We start from the raw sequence: 14,454 nt of genomic DNA on the forward strand, positions 1-14,454 counted from the left end.
ACCTAGAACCTTCACAGCAGCGACAGCTTTATGAGGAGCATCAGCACTGCTCTGCCTGAGCAGAACCATCACCGCCATAGGTTGTCAAATAACCCGGATTTAACCCACACAGGTAAGTCCAATGGGGTGCAGGCATGTCCTCTATGCTTACAGCTTCCCGTGGGTGTTGGTTTGATACCGTTTGGGGACAGCCAAGGAGGCATCTGCAGGCAACAAAGGTAGGTGTGTGCTTGTGTGTGTGTTTCCTATGCAGATCCTAAGCCCAGTGTCACATGCAAGTAGGAGGAGTAAGAAGGGTTCCTGGCAAATCCGGGTTATGGATTGCATTTAAAAAGGCCCCGTGGGAGTGCAATGGGCCCCTGTCTTGCTGCTTAGCAATAATGGTATGGGTTTAGGTTCTGCTGTGTGTACTGGTGGTTGACTGCCCCCCAGCCCAGAGTGTGCATGGAAAATTGTCTGGCAGCCTCCCTGACAGCAAGCAGTGATAGTGCCCATGAAGGGGACCTTGTTGGGCCCGCCCCTTTCACGGTTATCGCTTCTCGGCCTTTTGGCTAAGATCAAGTGTAGTATCTGTTCTTATCAGTTTAATATCTGATACGTCCCCTATCTGGGGACCATATATTAAATGGATTTTTGAGAACGGGGGCCGATTTCGAAGCTTGCTTCCGTCGCCCTATGCATTGACCCGATATGGCAGTATCTTCGGGTACAGTGCACCACCCCCTTACAGGGTTAAAAAGAAAGATTCCTACTTTCATTGCTACCTGCTTGCTGGCTAGCCAGCTAGCCAGCCCTGTGGGCCTTGCTGCTGCAGCCAAAAAACAAAAGGTGGTGCTGCTGCTGCTGCTTCTGCTGCTGCTGCTTCTGCTGCTTCTGCTTGTGTCTGGCCGCTGTTGGAGCGTCCAGGCACAGGACTTCTGCTGCTGCTGACTAAATGGCCTCCTTAATTGGATCATTTGAGTAGCCAGCACACCTGTGCAGGTAGGGCATGACATGATAGGCAGCTGCCTTGATAGCGGGTGGGTGCTGAATGTTCCTAATTGACAAAATAAGATTAATGCTTATGAAGAAATATAAAATCTCATCCCTTCCCCAATATCGCGCCACACCCCTACCCCTTAATTCCCTGGTTTAACTTGATGGACATATGTCTTTTTTCGACCGTACTAACTATGTAACTATGTAACATAACATGGGGGGGGGGGGGTCTCCTGGCTGTTCACACAGGTGTGTCATTGCTGTACATTGACCATGCATTGCTTCTGTGGTATTGCAAAGGCAAAGACAAATGCTTCCAGCCATCCATTGCACTAATGGATTGGTCATCAGCTGGCTGTCTATGTCCCGCATCAATATAGACCAAAGTACAGAGGGTTAGGCTATGCTATTGTGCACCTACCTGATGCATCAGAAGGTGCGAGGCCCTTGCTAAATTCTGTGCACAGACTTTGAGATCTATGCTTTAGACTGTATCTAAACCTGCTCCAACATGGACTGACATTCTGGCCTACTTTCAGCCGATGCGACTTGTCTGTCGCTGAACAGTCGCTTTTTATGTATTCAGCACCTATGTATAATGTTGTAAAAATGCTCTAGAAGCTAAAGTCGCAGAAATGTCACACATATTTGGCCTGCAACTTTCTGTGCGACAAATTCAGACAGGAAAAATCAGTATAAATCCTTAGAAAATTATCCCCCAGTGTCTCCATCTGCTGGCGGTATTGAATAAGCATTGCTGCACTGATGGGGTATGCATTAGACGAAAAAAAAGAAGAAAAAGAAGAATAATACGCCCAGAAAAGAGGCGAAAAGGAGAAAAACGTAAAAAAACGTGAAAAAAAAGTAAGAGGAAGAGAAGGGAAAAAAAGGTGGAAATGGGTTTAAAAGTGATTTCGGCGGAGAAATATATATATATATATATATATGCGCGCACACACACACATAGATATAAACGTATTCTCCGTTGAGATATTGCAGCCGCTGCTGTGTCCAGGCCCAGGAGCCTTAGCACTGTGCTGTGATGTCACTCAATACCACTGACATCACTAGGTGTAAACAACATCTCTCCTTTGCTGTGTATGTGACTATGGAGCTGTTTGGTGATGTCGTCTATTACGGCCTTCATAGAAGCAACAGGAGATTGTTGCATCCATCTAGAACCCTCAGAACTACAGTGCTATGATGTCACTCACTTCCACAGGCCTTGCAGAGTGTAAACAACAACAACCCAGCTTTGTTGTGTATGTAACCATAGGGATTTGTGATGTCACCTAGAACCTTCACAGCAGCGACAGCTTTATGAGGAGCATCAGCACTGCTCTGCCTGAGCAGAACCATCACCGCCATAGGTTGTCAAATAACCCGGATTTAACCCACACAGGTAAGTCCAATGGGGTGCAGGCATGTCCTCTATGCTTACAGCTTCCCGTGGGTGTTGGTTTGATACCGTTTGGGGACAGCCAAGGAGGCATCTGCAGGCAACAAAGGTAGGTGTGTGCTTGTGTGTGTGTTTCCTATGCAGATCCTAAGCCCAGTGTCACATGCAAGTAGGAGGAGTAAGAAGGGTTCCTGGCAAATCCGGGTTATGGATTGCATTTAAAAAGGCCCCGTGGGAGTGCAATGGGCCCCTGTCTTGCTGCTTAGCAATAATGGTATGGGTTAAGGTTCTGCTGTGTGTACTGGTGGTTGACTGCCCCCCAGCCCAGAGTGTGCATGGAAAATTGTCTGGCAGCCTCCCTGACAGCAAGCAGTGATAGTGCCCATGAAGGGGACCTTGTTGGGCCCGCCCCTTTCACGGTTATCGCTTCTCGGCCTTTTGGCTAAGATCAAGTGTAGTATCTGTTCTTATCAGTTTAATATCTGATACGTCCCCTATCTGGGGACCATATATTAAATGGATTTTTGAGAACGGGGGCCGATTTCGAAGCTTGCTTCCGTCGCCCTATGCATTGACCCGATATGGCAGTATCTTCGGGTACAGTGCACCACCCCCTTACAGGGTTAAAAAGAAAGATTCCTACTTTCATTGCTACCTGCTTGCTGGCTAGCCAGCTAGCCAGCCCTGTGGGCCTTGCTGCTGCTGCTGCAGCCAAAAAACAAAAGGTGGTGCTGCTGCTGCTTCTGCTGCTTCTGCTTCTGCTTGTGTCTGGCCGCTGTTGGAGCGTCCAGGCACAGGACTTCTGCTGCTGCTGACTAAATGGCCTCCTTAATTGGATCATTTGAGTAGCCAGCACACCTGTGCAGGTAGGGCATGACATGATAGGCAGCTGCCTTGATAGCGGGTGGGTGCTGAATGTTCCTAATTGACAAAATAAGATTAATGCTTATGAAGAAATATAAAATCTCATCCCTTCCCCAATATCGCGCCACACCCCTACCCCTTAATTCCCTGGTTGAACTTGATGGACATATGTCTTTTTTCGACCGTACTAACTATGTAACTATGTAACATAACATGGGGGGGGGGGGTCTCCTGGCTGTTCACACAGGTGTGTCATTGCTGTACATTGACCATGCATTGCTTCTGTGGTATTGCAAAGGCAAAGACAAATGCTTCCAGCCATCCATTGCACTAATGGATTGGTCATCAGCTGGCTGTCTATGTCCCGCATCAATATAGACCAAAGTACAGAGGGTTAGGCTATGCTATTGTGCACCTACCTGATGCATCAGAAGGTGCGAGGCCCTTGCTAAATTCTGTGCACAGACTTTGAGATCTATGCTTTAGACTGTATCTAAACCTGCTCCAACATGGACTGACATTCTGGCCTACTTTCAGCCGATGCGACTTGTCTGTCGCTGAACAGTCGCTTTTTATGTATTCAGCACCTATGTATAATGTTGTAAAAATGCTCTAGAAGCTAAAGTTGCAGAAATGTCACACATATTTGGCCTGCAACTTTCTGTGCGACAAATTCAGACAGGAGAAATCAGTATAAATCCTTAGAAAATTATCCCCCAGTGTCTCCATCTGCTGGCGGTATTGAATAAGCATTGCTGCACTGATGGGGTATGCATTAGACGAAAAAAAAGAAGAAAAAGATGAATAATACGCCCAGAAAAGAGGCGAAAAGGAGAAAAACGTAAAAAAACGTGAAAAAAAAGTAAGAGGAAGAGAAGGGAAAAAAAGGTGGAAATGGGTTTAAAAGTGATTTCGGCGGAGAAATATATATATATATATATATATATATATATATATATATATATATACGCGCACACACACACATAGATATAAACGTATTCTCCGTTGACATATTGCAGCCGCTGCTGTGTCCAGGCCCAGGAGCCTTAGCACTGTGCTGTGATGTCACTCAATACCACTGACATCACTAGGTGTAAACAACATCTCTCCTTTGCTGTGTATGTGACTATGGAGCTGTTTGGTGATGTCGTCTATTACGGCCTTCATAGAAGCAACAGGAGATTGTTGCATCCATCTAGAACCCTCAGAACTACAGTGCTATGATGTCACTCACTTCCACAGGCCTTGCAGAGTGTAAACAACAACAACCCAGCTTTGTTGTGTATGTAACCATAGGGATTTGTGATGTCACCTAGAACCTTCACAGCAGCGACAGCTTTATGAGGAGCATCAGCACTGCTCTGCCTGAGCAGAACCATCACCGCCATAGGTTGTCAAATAACCCGGATTTAACCCACACAGGTAAGTCCAATGGGGTGCAGGCATGTCCTCTATGCTTACAGCTTCCCGTGGGTGTTGGTTTGATACCGTTTGGGGACAGCCAAGGAGGCATCTGCAGGCAACAAAGGTAGGTGTGTGCTTGTGTGTGTGTTTCCTATGCAGATCCTAAGCCCAGTGTCACATGCAAGTAGGAGGAGTAAGAAGGGTTCCTGGCAAATCCGGGTTATGGATTGCATTTAAAAAGGCCCCGTGGGAGTGCAATGGGCCCCTGTCTTGCTGCTTAGCAATAATGGTATGGGTTTAGGTTCTGCTGTGTGTACTGGTGGTTGACTGCCCCCCAGCCCAGAGTGTGCATGGAAAATTGTCTGGCAGCCTCCCTGACAGCAAGCAGTGATAGTGCCCATGAAGGGGACCTTGTTGGGCCCGCCCCTTTCACGGTTATCGCTTCTCGGCCTTTTGGCTAAGATCAAGTGTAGTATCTGTTCTTATCAGTTTAATATTTGATACGTCCCCTATCTGGGGACCATATATTAAATGGATTTTTGAGAACGGGGGCCGATTTCGAAGCTTGCTTCCGTCGCCCTATGCATTGACCCGATATGGCAGTATCTTCGGGTACAGTGCACCACCCCCTTACAGGGTTAAAAAGAAAGATTCCTACTTTCATTGCTACCTGCTTGCTGGCTAGCCAGCTAGCCAGCCCTGTGGGCCTTGCTGCTGCTGCTGCAGCCAAAAAACAAAAGGTGGTGCTGCTGCTGCTTCTGCTGCTTCTGCTTCTGCTTGTGTCTGGCCGCTGTTGGAGCGTCCAGGCAGAGGACTTCTGCTGCTGCTGACTAAATGGCCTCCTTAATTGGATCATTTGAGTAGCCAGCACACCTGTGCAGGTAGGGCATGACATGATAAGCAGCTGCCTTGATAGCGGGTGGGTGCTGAATGTTCCTAATTGACAAAATAAGATTAATGCTTATGAAGAAATATAAAATCTCATCCCTTCCCCAATATCGCGCCACACCCCTACCCCTTAATTCCCTGGTTGAACTTGATGGACATATGTCTTTTTTCGACCGTACTAACTATGTAACTATGTAACATAACATGGGGGGGGTGGTCTCCTGGCTGTTCACACAGGTGTGTCATTGCTGTACATTGACCATGCATTGCTTCTGTGGTATTGCAAAGGCAAAGACAAATGCTTCCAGCCATCCATTGCACTAATGGATTGGTCATCAGCTGGCTGTCTATGTCCCGCATCAATATAGACCAAAGTACAGAGGGTTAGGCTATGCTATTGTGCACCTACCTGATGCATCAGAAGGTGCGAGGCCCTTGCTAAATTCTGTGCACAGACTTTGAGATCTATGCTTTAGACTGTATCTAAACCTGCTCCAACATGGACTGACATTCTGGCCTACTTTCAGCCGATGCGACTTGTCTGTCGCTGAACAGTCGCTTTTTATGTATTCAGCACCTATGTATAATGTTGTAAAAATGCTCTAGAAGCTAAAGTCGCAGAAATGTCACACATATTTGGCCTGCAACTTTCTGTGCGACAAATTCAGACAGGAAAAATCAGTATAAATCCTTAGAAAATTATCCCCCAGTGTCTCCATCTGCTGGCGGTATTGAATAAGCATTGCTGCACTGATGGGGTATGCATTAGACGAAAAAAAAGAAGAAAAAGAAGAATAATACGCCCAGAAAAGAGGCGAAAAGGAGAAAAACGTAAAAAAACGTGAAAAAAAAGTAAGAGGAAGAGAAGGGAAAAAAAGGTGGAAATGGGTTTGAAAGTGATTTCGGCGGAGAAATATATATATATATATATATATATATATATATACGCGCACACACACACATATATATAAACGTATTCTCCGTTGAGATATTGCAGCCGCTGCTGTGTCCAGGCCCAGGAGCCTTAGCACTGTGCTGTGATGTCACTCAATACCACTGACATCACTAGGTGTAAACAACATCTCTCCTTTGCTGTGTATGTGACTATGGAGCTGTTTGGTGATGTCGTCTATTACGGCCTTCATAGAAGCAACAGGAGATTGTTGCATCCATCTAGAACCCTCAGAACTACAGTGCTATGATGTCACTCACTTCCACAGGCCTTGCAGAGTGTAAACAACAACAACCCAGCTTTGTTGTGTATGTAACCATAGGGATTTGTGATGTCACCTAGAACCTTCACAGCAGCGACAGCTTTATGAGGAGCATCAGCACTGCTCTGCCTGAGCAGAACCATCACCGCCATAGGTTGTCAAATAACCCGGATTTAACCCACACAGGTAAGTCCAATGGGGTGCAGGCATGTCCTCTATGCTTACAGCTTCCCGTGGGTGTTGGTTTGATACCGTTTGGGGACAGCCAAGGAGGCATCTGCAGGCAACAAAGGTAGGTGTGTGCTTGTGTGTGTGTTTCCTATGCAGATCCTAAGCCCAGTGTCACATGCAAGTAGGAGGAGTAAGAAGGGTTCCTGGCAAATCCGGGTTATGGATTGCATTTAAAAAGGCCCCGTGGGAGTGCAATGGGCCCCTGTCTTGCTGCTTAGCAATAATGGTATGGGTTTAGGTTCTGCTGTGTGTACTGGTGGTTGACTGCCCCCCAGCCCAGAGTGTGCATGGAAAATTGTCTGCCAGCCTCCCTGACAGCAAGCAGTGATAGTGCCCATGAAGGGGACCTTGTTGGGCCCGCCCCTTTCACGGTTATCGCTTCTCGGCCTTTTGGCTAAGATCAAGTGTAGTATCTGTTCTTATCAGTTTAATATCTGATACGTCCCCTATCTGGGGACCATATATTAAATGGATTTTTGAGAACGGGGGCCGATTTCGAAGCTTGCTTCCGTCGCCCTATGCATTGACCCGATATGGCAGTATCTTCGGGTACAGTGCACCACCCCCTTACAGGGTTAAAAAGAAAGATTCCTACTTTCATTGCTACCTGCTTGCTGGCTAGCCAGCTAGCCAGCCCTGTGGGCCTTGCTGCTGCTGCTGCAGCCAAAAAACAAAAGGTGGTGCTGCCGCTGCTTCTGCTGCTTCTGCTTCTGCTTGTGTCTGGCCGCTGTTGGAGCGTCCAGGCACAGGACTTCTGCTGCTGCTGACTAAATGGCCTCCTTAATTGGATCATTTGAGTAGCCAGCACACCTGTGCAGGTAGGGCATGACATGATAGGCAGCTGCCTTGATAGCGGGTGGGTGCTGAATGTTCCTAATTGATAAAATAAGATTAATGCTTATGAAGAAATATAAAATCTCATCCCTTCCCCAATATCGCGCCACACCCCTACCCCTTAATTCCCTGGTTGAACTTGATGGACATATGTCTTTTTTCGACCGTACTAACTATGTAACTATGTAACATAACATGGGGGGGGGGGGTCTCCTGGCTGTTCACACAGGTGTGTCATTGCTGTACATTGACCATGCATTGCTTCTGTGGTATTGCAAAGGCAAAGACAAATGCTTCCAGCCATCCATTGCACTAATGGATTGGTCATCAGCTGGCTGTCTATGTCCCGCATCAATATAGACCAAAGTACAGAGGGTTAGGCTATGCTATTGTGCACCTACCTGATGCATCAGAAGGTGCGAGGCCCTTGCTAAATTCTGTGCACAGACTTTGAGATCTATGCTTTAGACTGTATCTAAACCTGCTCCAACATGGACTGACATTCTGGCCTACTTTCAGCCGATGCGACTTGTCTGTCGCTGAACAGTCGCTTTTTATGTATTCAGCACCTATGTATAATGTTGTAAAAATGCTCTAGAAGCTAAAGTCGCAGAAATGTCACACATATTTGGCCTGCAACTTTCTGTGCGACAAATTCAGACAGGAAAAATCAGTATAAATCCTTAGAAAATTATCCCCCAGTGTCTCCATCTGCTGGCGGTATTGAATAAGCATTGCTGCACTGATGGGGTATGCATTAGACGAAAAAAAAGAAGAAAAAGAAGAATAATACGCCCAGAAAAGAGGCGAAAAGGAGAAAAACGTAAAAAAACGTGAAAAAAAAGTAAGAGGAAGAGAAGGGAAAAAAAGGTGGAAATGGGTTTAAAAGTGATTTCGGCGGAGAAATATATATATATATATATATATATATATATATATATACGCGCACACACACACATAGATATAAACGTATTCTCCGTTGAGATATTGCAGCCGCTGCTGTGTCCAGGCCCAGGAGCCTTAGCACTGTGCTGTGATGTCACTCAATACCACTGACATCACTAGGTGTAAACAACATCTCTCCTTTGCTGTGTATGTGACTATGGAGCTGTTTGGTGATGTCGTCTATTACGGCCTTCATAGAAGCAACAGGAGATTGTTGCATCCATCTAGAACCCTCAGAACTACAGTGCTATGATGTCACTCACTTCCACAGGCCTTGCAGAGTGTAAACAACAACAACCCAGCTTTGTTGTGTATGTAACCATAGGGATTTGTGATGTCACCTAGAACCTTCACAGCAGCAACAGCTTTATGAGGAGCATCAGCACTGCTCTGCCTGAGCAGAACCATCACCGCCATAGGTTGTCAAATAACCCGGATTTAACCCACACAGGTAAGTCCAATGGGGTGCAGGCATGTCCTCTATGCTTACAGCTTCCCGTGGGTGTTGGTTTGATACCGTTTGGGGACAGCCAAGGAGGCATCTGCAGGCAACAAAGGTAGGTGTGTGCTTGTGTGTGTGTTTCCTATGCAGATCCTAAGCCCAGTGTCACATGCAAGTAGGAGGAGTAAGAAGGGTTCCTGGCAAATCCGGGTTATGGATTGCATTTAAAAAGGCCCCGTGGGAGTGCAATGGGCCCCTGTCTTGCTGCTTAGCAATAATGGTATGGGTTTAGGTTCTGCTGTGTGTACTGGTGGTTGACTGCCCCCCAGCCCAGAGTGTGCATGGAAAATTGTCTGGCAGCCTCCCTGACAGCAAGCAGTGATAGTGCCCATGAAGGGGACCTTGTTGGGCCCGCCCCTTTCACGGTTATCGCTTCTCGGCCTTTTGGCTAAGATCAAGTGTAGTATCTGTTCTTATCAGTTTAATATCTGATACGTCCCCTATCTGGGGACCATATATTAAATGGATTTTTGAGAACGGGGGCCGATTTCGAAGCTTGCTTCCGTCGCCCTATGCATTGACCCGATATGGCAGTATCTTCGGGTACAGTGCACCACCCCCTTACAGGGTTAAAAAGAAAGATTCCTACTTTCATTGCTACCTGCTTGCTGGCTAGCCAGCTAGCCAGCCCTGTGGGCCTTGCTGCTGCTACTGCAGCCAAAAAACAAAAGGTGGTGCTGCCGCTGCTTCTGCTGCTTCTGCTTCTGCTTGTGTCTGGCCGCTGTTGGAGCGTCCAGGCACAGGACTTCTGCTGCTGCTGACTAAATGGCCTCCTTAATTGGATCATTTGAGTAGCCAGCACACCTGTGCAGGTAGGGCATGACATGATAGGCAGCTGCCTTGATAGCGGGTGGGTGCTGAATGTTCCTAATTGACAAAATAAGATTAATGCTTATGAAGAAATATAAAATCTCATCCCTTCCCCAATATCGCGCCACACCCCTACCCCTTAATTCCCTGGTTTAACTTGATGGACATATGTCTTTTTTCGACCGTACTAACTATGTAACTATGTAACATAACATGGGGGGGGGGGGTCTCCTGGCTGTTCACACAGGTGTGTCATTGCTGTACATTGACCATGCATTGCTTCTGTGGTATTGCAAAGGCAAAGACAAATGCTTCCAGCCATCCATTGCACTAATGGATTGGTCATCAGCTGGCTGTCTATGTCCCGCATCAATATAGACCAAAGTACAGAGGGTTAGGCTATGCTATTGTGCACCTACCTGATGCATCAGAAGGTGCGAGGCCCTTGCTAAATTCTGTGCACAGACTTTGAGATCTATGCTTTAGACTGTATCTAAACCTGCTCCAACATGGACTGACATTCTGGCCTACTTTCAGCCGATGCGACTTGTCTGTCGCTGAACAGTCGCTTTTTATGTATTCAGCACCTATGTATAATGTTGTAAAAATGCTCTAGAAGCTAAAGTCGCAGAAATGTCACACATATTTGGCCTGCAACTTTCTGTGCGACAAATTCAGACAGGAAAAATCAGTATAAATCCTTAGAAAATTATCCCCCAGTGTCTCCATCTGCTGGCGGTATTGAATAAGCATTGCTGCACTGATGGGGTATGCATTAGACGAAAAAAAAGAAGAAAAAGAAGAATAATACGCCCAGAAAAGAGGCGAAAAGGAGAAAAACGTAAAAAAACGTGAAAAAAAAGTAAGAGGAAGAGAAGGGAAAAAAAGGTGGAAATGGGTTTAAAAGTGATTTCGGCGGAGAAATATATATATATATATATATATGCGCGCACACACACACATAGATATAAACGTATTCTCCGTTGAGATATTGCAGCCGCTGCTGTGTCCAGGCCCAGGAGCCTTAGCACTGTGCTGTGATGTCACTCAATACCACTGACATCACTAGGTGTAAACAACATCTCTCCTTTGCTGTGTATGTGACTATGGAGCTGTTTGGTGATGTCGTCTATTACGGCCTTCATAGAAGCAACAGGAGATTGTTGCATCCATCTAGAACCCTCAGAACTACAGTGCTATGATGTCACTCACTTCCACAGGCCTTGCAGAGTGTAAACAACAACAACCCAGCTTTGTTGTGTATGTAACCATAGGGATTTGTGATGTCACCTAGAACCTTCACAGCAGCGACAGCTTTATGAGGAGCATCAGCACTGCTCTGCCTGAGCAGAACCATCACCGCCATAGGTTGTCAAATAACCCGGATTTAACCCACACAGGTAAGTCCAATGGGGTGCAGGCATGTCCTCTATGCTTACAGCTTCCCGTGGGTGTTGGTTTGATACCGTTTGGGGACAGCCAAGGAGGCATCTGCAGGCAACAAAGGTAGGTGTGTGCTTGTGTGTGTGTTTCCTATGCAGATCCTAAGCCCAGTGTCACATGCAAGTAGGAGGAGTAAGAAGGGTTCCCTGGCAAATCCGGGTTATGGATTGCATTTAAAAAGGCCCCGTGGGAGTGCAATGGGCCCCTGTCTTGCTGCTTAGCAATAATGGTATGGGTTAAGGTTCTGCTGTGTGTACTGGTGGTTGACTGCCCCCCAGCCCAGAGTGTGCATGGAAAATTGTCTGGCAGCCTCCCTGACAGCAAGCAGTGATAGTGCCCATGAAGGGGACCTTGTTGGGCCCGCCCCTTTCACGGTTATCGCTTCTCGGCCTTTTGGCTAAGATCAAGTGTAGTATCTGTTCTTATCAGTTTAATATCTGATACGTCCCCTATCTGGGGACCATATATTAAATGGATTTTTGAGAACGGGGGCCGATTTCGAAGCTTGCTTCCGTCGCCCTATGCATTGACCCGATATGGCAGTATCTTCGGGTACAGTGCACCACCCCCTTACAGGGTTAAAAAGAAAGATTCCTACTTTCATTGCTACCTGCTTGCTGGCTAGCCAGCTAGCCAGCCCTGTGGGCCTTGCTGCTGCTGCTGCAGCCAAAAACAAAAGGTGGTGCTGCTGCTGCTTCTGCTGCTTCTGCTTCTGCTTGTGTCTGGCCGCTGTTGGAGCGTCCAGGCACAGGACTTCTGCTGCTGCTGACTAAATGGCCTCCTTAATTGGATCATTTGAGTAGCCAGCACACCTGTGCAGGTAGGGCATGACATGATAGGCAGCTGCCTTGATAGCGGGTGGGTGCTGAATGTTCCTAATTGACAAAATAAGATTAATGCTTATGAAGAAATATAAAATCTCATCCCTTCCCCAATATCGCGCCACACCCCTACCCCTTAATTCCCTGGTTGAACTTGATGGACATATGTCTTTTTTCGACCGTACTAACTATGTAACTATGTAACATAACATGGGGGGGGGGGGGTCTCCTGGCTGTTCACACAGGTGTGTCATTGCTGTACATTGACCATGCATTGCTTCTGTGGTATTGCAAAGGCAAAGACAAATGCTTCCAGCCATCCATTGCACTAATGGATTGGTCATCAGCTGGCTGTCTATGTCCCGCATCAATATAGACCAAAGTACAGAGGGTTAGGCTATGCTATTGTGCACCTACCTGATGCATCAGAAGGTGCGAGGCCCTTGCTAAATTCTGTGCACAGACTTTGAGATCTATGCTTTAGACTGTATCTAAACCTGCTCCAACATGGACTGACATTCTGGCCTACTTTCAGCCGATGCGACTTGTCTGTCGCTGAACAGTCGCTTTTTATGTATTCAGCACCTATGTATAATGTTGTAAAAATGCTCTAGAAGCTAAAGTTGCAGAAATGTCACACATATTTGGCCTGCAACTTTCTGTGCGACAAATTCAGACAGGAGAAATCAGTATAAATCCTTAGAAAATTATCCCCCAGTGTCTCCATCTGCTGGCGGTATTGAATAAGCATTGCTGCACTGATGGGGTATGCATTAGACGAAAAAAAAGAAGAAAAAGATGAATAATACGCCCAGAAAAGAGGCGAAAAGGAGAAAAACGTAAAAAAACGTGAAAAAAAAGTAAGAGGAAGAGAAGGGAAAAAAAGGTGGAAATGGGTTTAAAAGTGATTTCGGCGGAGAAATATATATATATATATATATATATATATATATATATATATATATATACGCGCACACACACACATAGATATAAACGTATTCTCCGTTGACATATTGCAGCCGCTGCTGTGTCCAGGCCCAGGAGCCTTAGCACTGTGCTGTGATGTCACTCAATACCACTGACATCACTAGGTGTAAACAACATCTCTCCTTTGCTGTGTATGTGACTATGGAGCTGTTTGGTGATGTCGTCTATTACGGCCTTCATAGAAGCAACAGGAGATTGTTGCATCCATCTAGAACCCTCAGAACTACAGTGCTATGATGTCACTCACTTCCACAGGCCTTGCAGAGTGTAAACAACAACAACCCAGCTTTGTTGTGTATGTAACCATAGGGATTTGTGATGTCACCTAGAACCTTCACAGCAGCGACAGCTTTATGAGGAGCATCAGCACTGCTCTGCCTGAGCAGAACCATCACCGCCATAGGTTGTCAAATAACCCGGATTTAACCCACACAGGTAAGTCCAATGGGGTGCAGGCATGTCCTCTATGCTTACAGCTTCCCGTGGGTGTTGGTTTGATACCGTTTGGGGACAGCCAAGGAGGCATCTGCAGGCAACAAAGGTAGGTGTGTGCTTGTGTGTGTGTTTCCTATGCAGATCCTAAGCCCAGTGTCACATGCAAGTAGGAGGAGTAAGAAGGGTTCCTGGCAAATCCGGGTTATGGATTGCATTTAAAAAGGCCCCGTGGGAGTGCAATGGGCCCCTGTCTTGCTGCTTAGCAATAATGGTATGGGTTTAGGTTCTGCTGTGTGTACTGGTGGTTGACTGCCCCCCAGCCCAGAGTGTGCATGGAAAATTGTCTGGCAGCCTCCCTGACAGCAAGCAGTGATAGTGCCCATGAAGGGGACCTTGTTGGGCCCGCCCCTTTCACGGTTATCGCTTCTCGGCCTTTTGGCTAAGATCAAGTGTAGTATCTGTTCTTATCAGTTTAATATTTGATACGTCCCCTATCTGGGGACCATATATTAAATGGATTTTTGAGAACGGGGGCCGATTTCGAAGCTTGCTTCCGTCGCCCTATGCATTGACCCGATATGGCAGTATCTTCGGGTACAGTGCACCACCCCCTTACAGGGTTAAAAAGAAAGATTCCTACTTTCATTGCTACCTGCTTGCTGGCTAGCCAGCTAGCCAGCCCTGTGGGCCTTGCTGCTG

The 14,454-nt window shown here is 46.6% G+C and overlaps 7 non-coding genes across 7 annotated transcripts; all 7 read left to right on the top strand.

The window, feature by feature from the left end:
* The first annotated feature begins 531 nt into the window (after window positions 1-531).
* On the top strand, window positions 532-722 carry LOC130317520 (U2 spliceosomal RNA). The gene has a single exon (XR_008864628.1). It is a non-coding gene; the product is annotated as a U2 spliceosomal RNA (small nuclear RNA).
* A 2,077-nt stretch (window positions 723-2,799) lies between these two features.
* Window positions 2,800-2,990, top strand: LOC130317523 (U2 spliceosomal RNA). Its single transcript, XR_008864630.1, has one exon. It is a non-coding gene; the product is annotated as a U2 spliceosomal RNA (small nuclear RNA).
* A 2,092-nt stretch (window positions 2,991-5,082) lies between these two features.
* LOC130317550 (U2 spliceosomal RNA) lies at window positions 5,083-5,273 on the top strand. The gene has a single exon (XR_008864655.1). It is a non-coding gene; the product is annotated as a U2 spliceosomal RNA (small nuclear RNA).
* Window positions 5,274-7,352: 2,079 nt separating this feature from the next.
* Window positions 7,353-7,543, top strand: LOC130317524 (U2 spliceosomal RNA). The gene has a single exon (XR_008864631.1). It is a non-coding gene; the product is annotated as a U2 spliceosomal RNA (small nuclear RNA).
* Window positions 7,544-9,627: 2,084 nt separating this feature from the next.
* Window positions 9,628-9,818, top strand: LOC130317525 (U2 spliceosomal RNA). The gene has a single exon (XR_008864632.1). It is a non-coding gene; the product is annotated as a U2 spliceosomal RNA (small nuclear RNA).
* Window positions 9,819-11,889: 2,071 nt separating this feature from the next.
* LOC130317526 (U2 spliceosomal RNA) lies at window positions 11,890-12,080 on the top strand. Its single transcript, XR_008864633.1, has one exon. It is a non-coding gene; the product is annotated as a U2 spliceosomal RNA (small nuclear RNA).
* Window positions 12,081-14,174: 2,094 nt separating this feature from the next.
* Window positions 14,175-14,365, top strand: LOC130317551 (U2 spliceosomal RNA). Its single transcript, XR_008864656.1, has one exon. It is a non-coding gene; the product is annotated as a U2 spliceosomal RNA (small nuclear RNA).
* The last annotated feature ends 89 nt before the right edge of the window (window positions 14,366-14,454 follow it).

Source organism: Hyla sarda, unplaced genomic scaffold (genome assembly GCF_029499605.1).
Source record: "Hyla sarda isolate aHylSar1 unplaced genomic scaffold, aHylSar1.hap1 scaffold_200, whole genome shotgun sequence".
NCBI lineage: Eukaryota > Metazoa > Chordata > Amphibia > Anura > Hylidae > Hyla > Hyla sarda.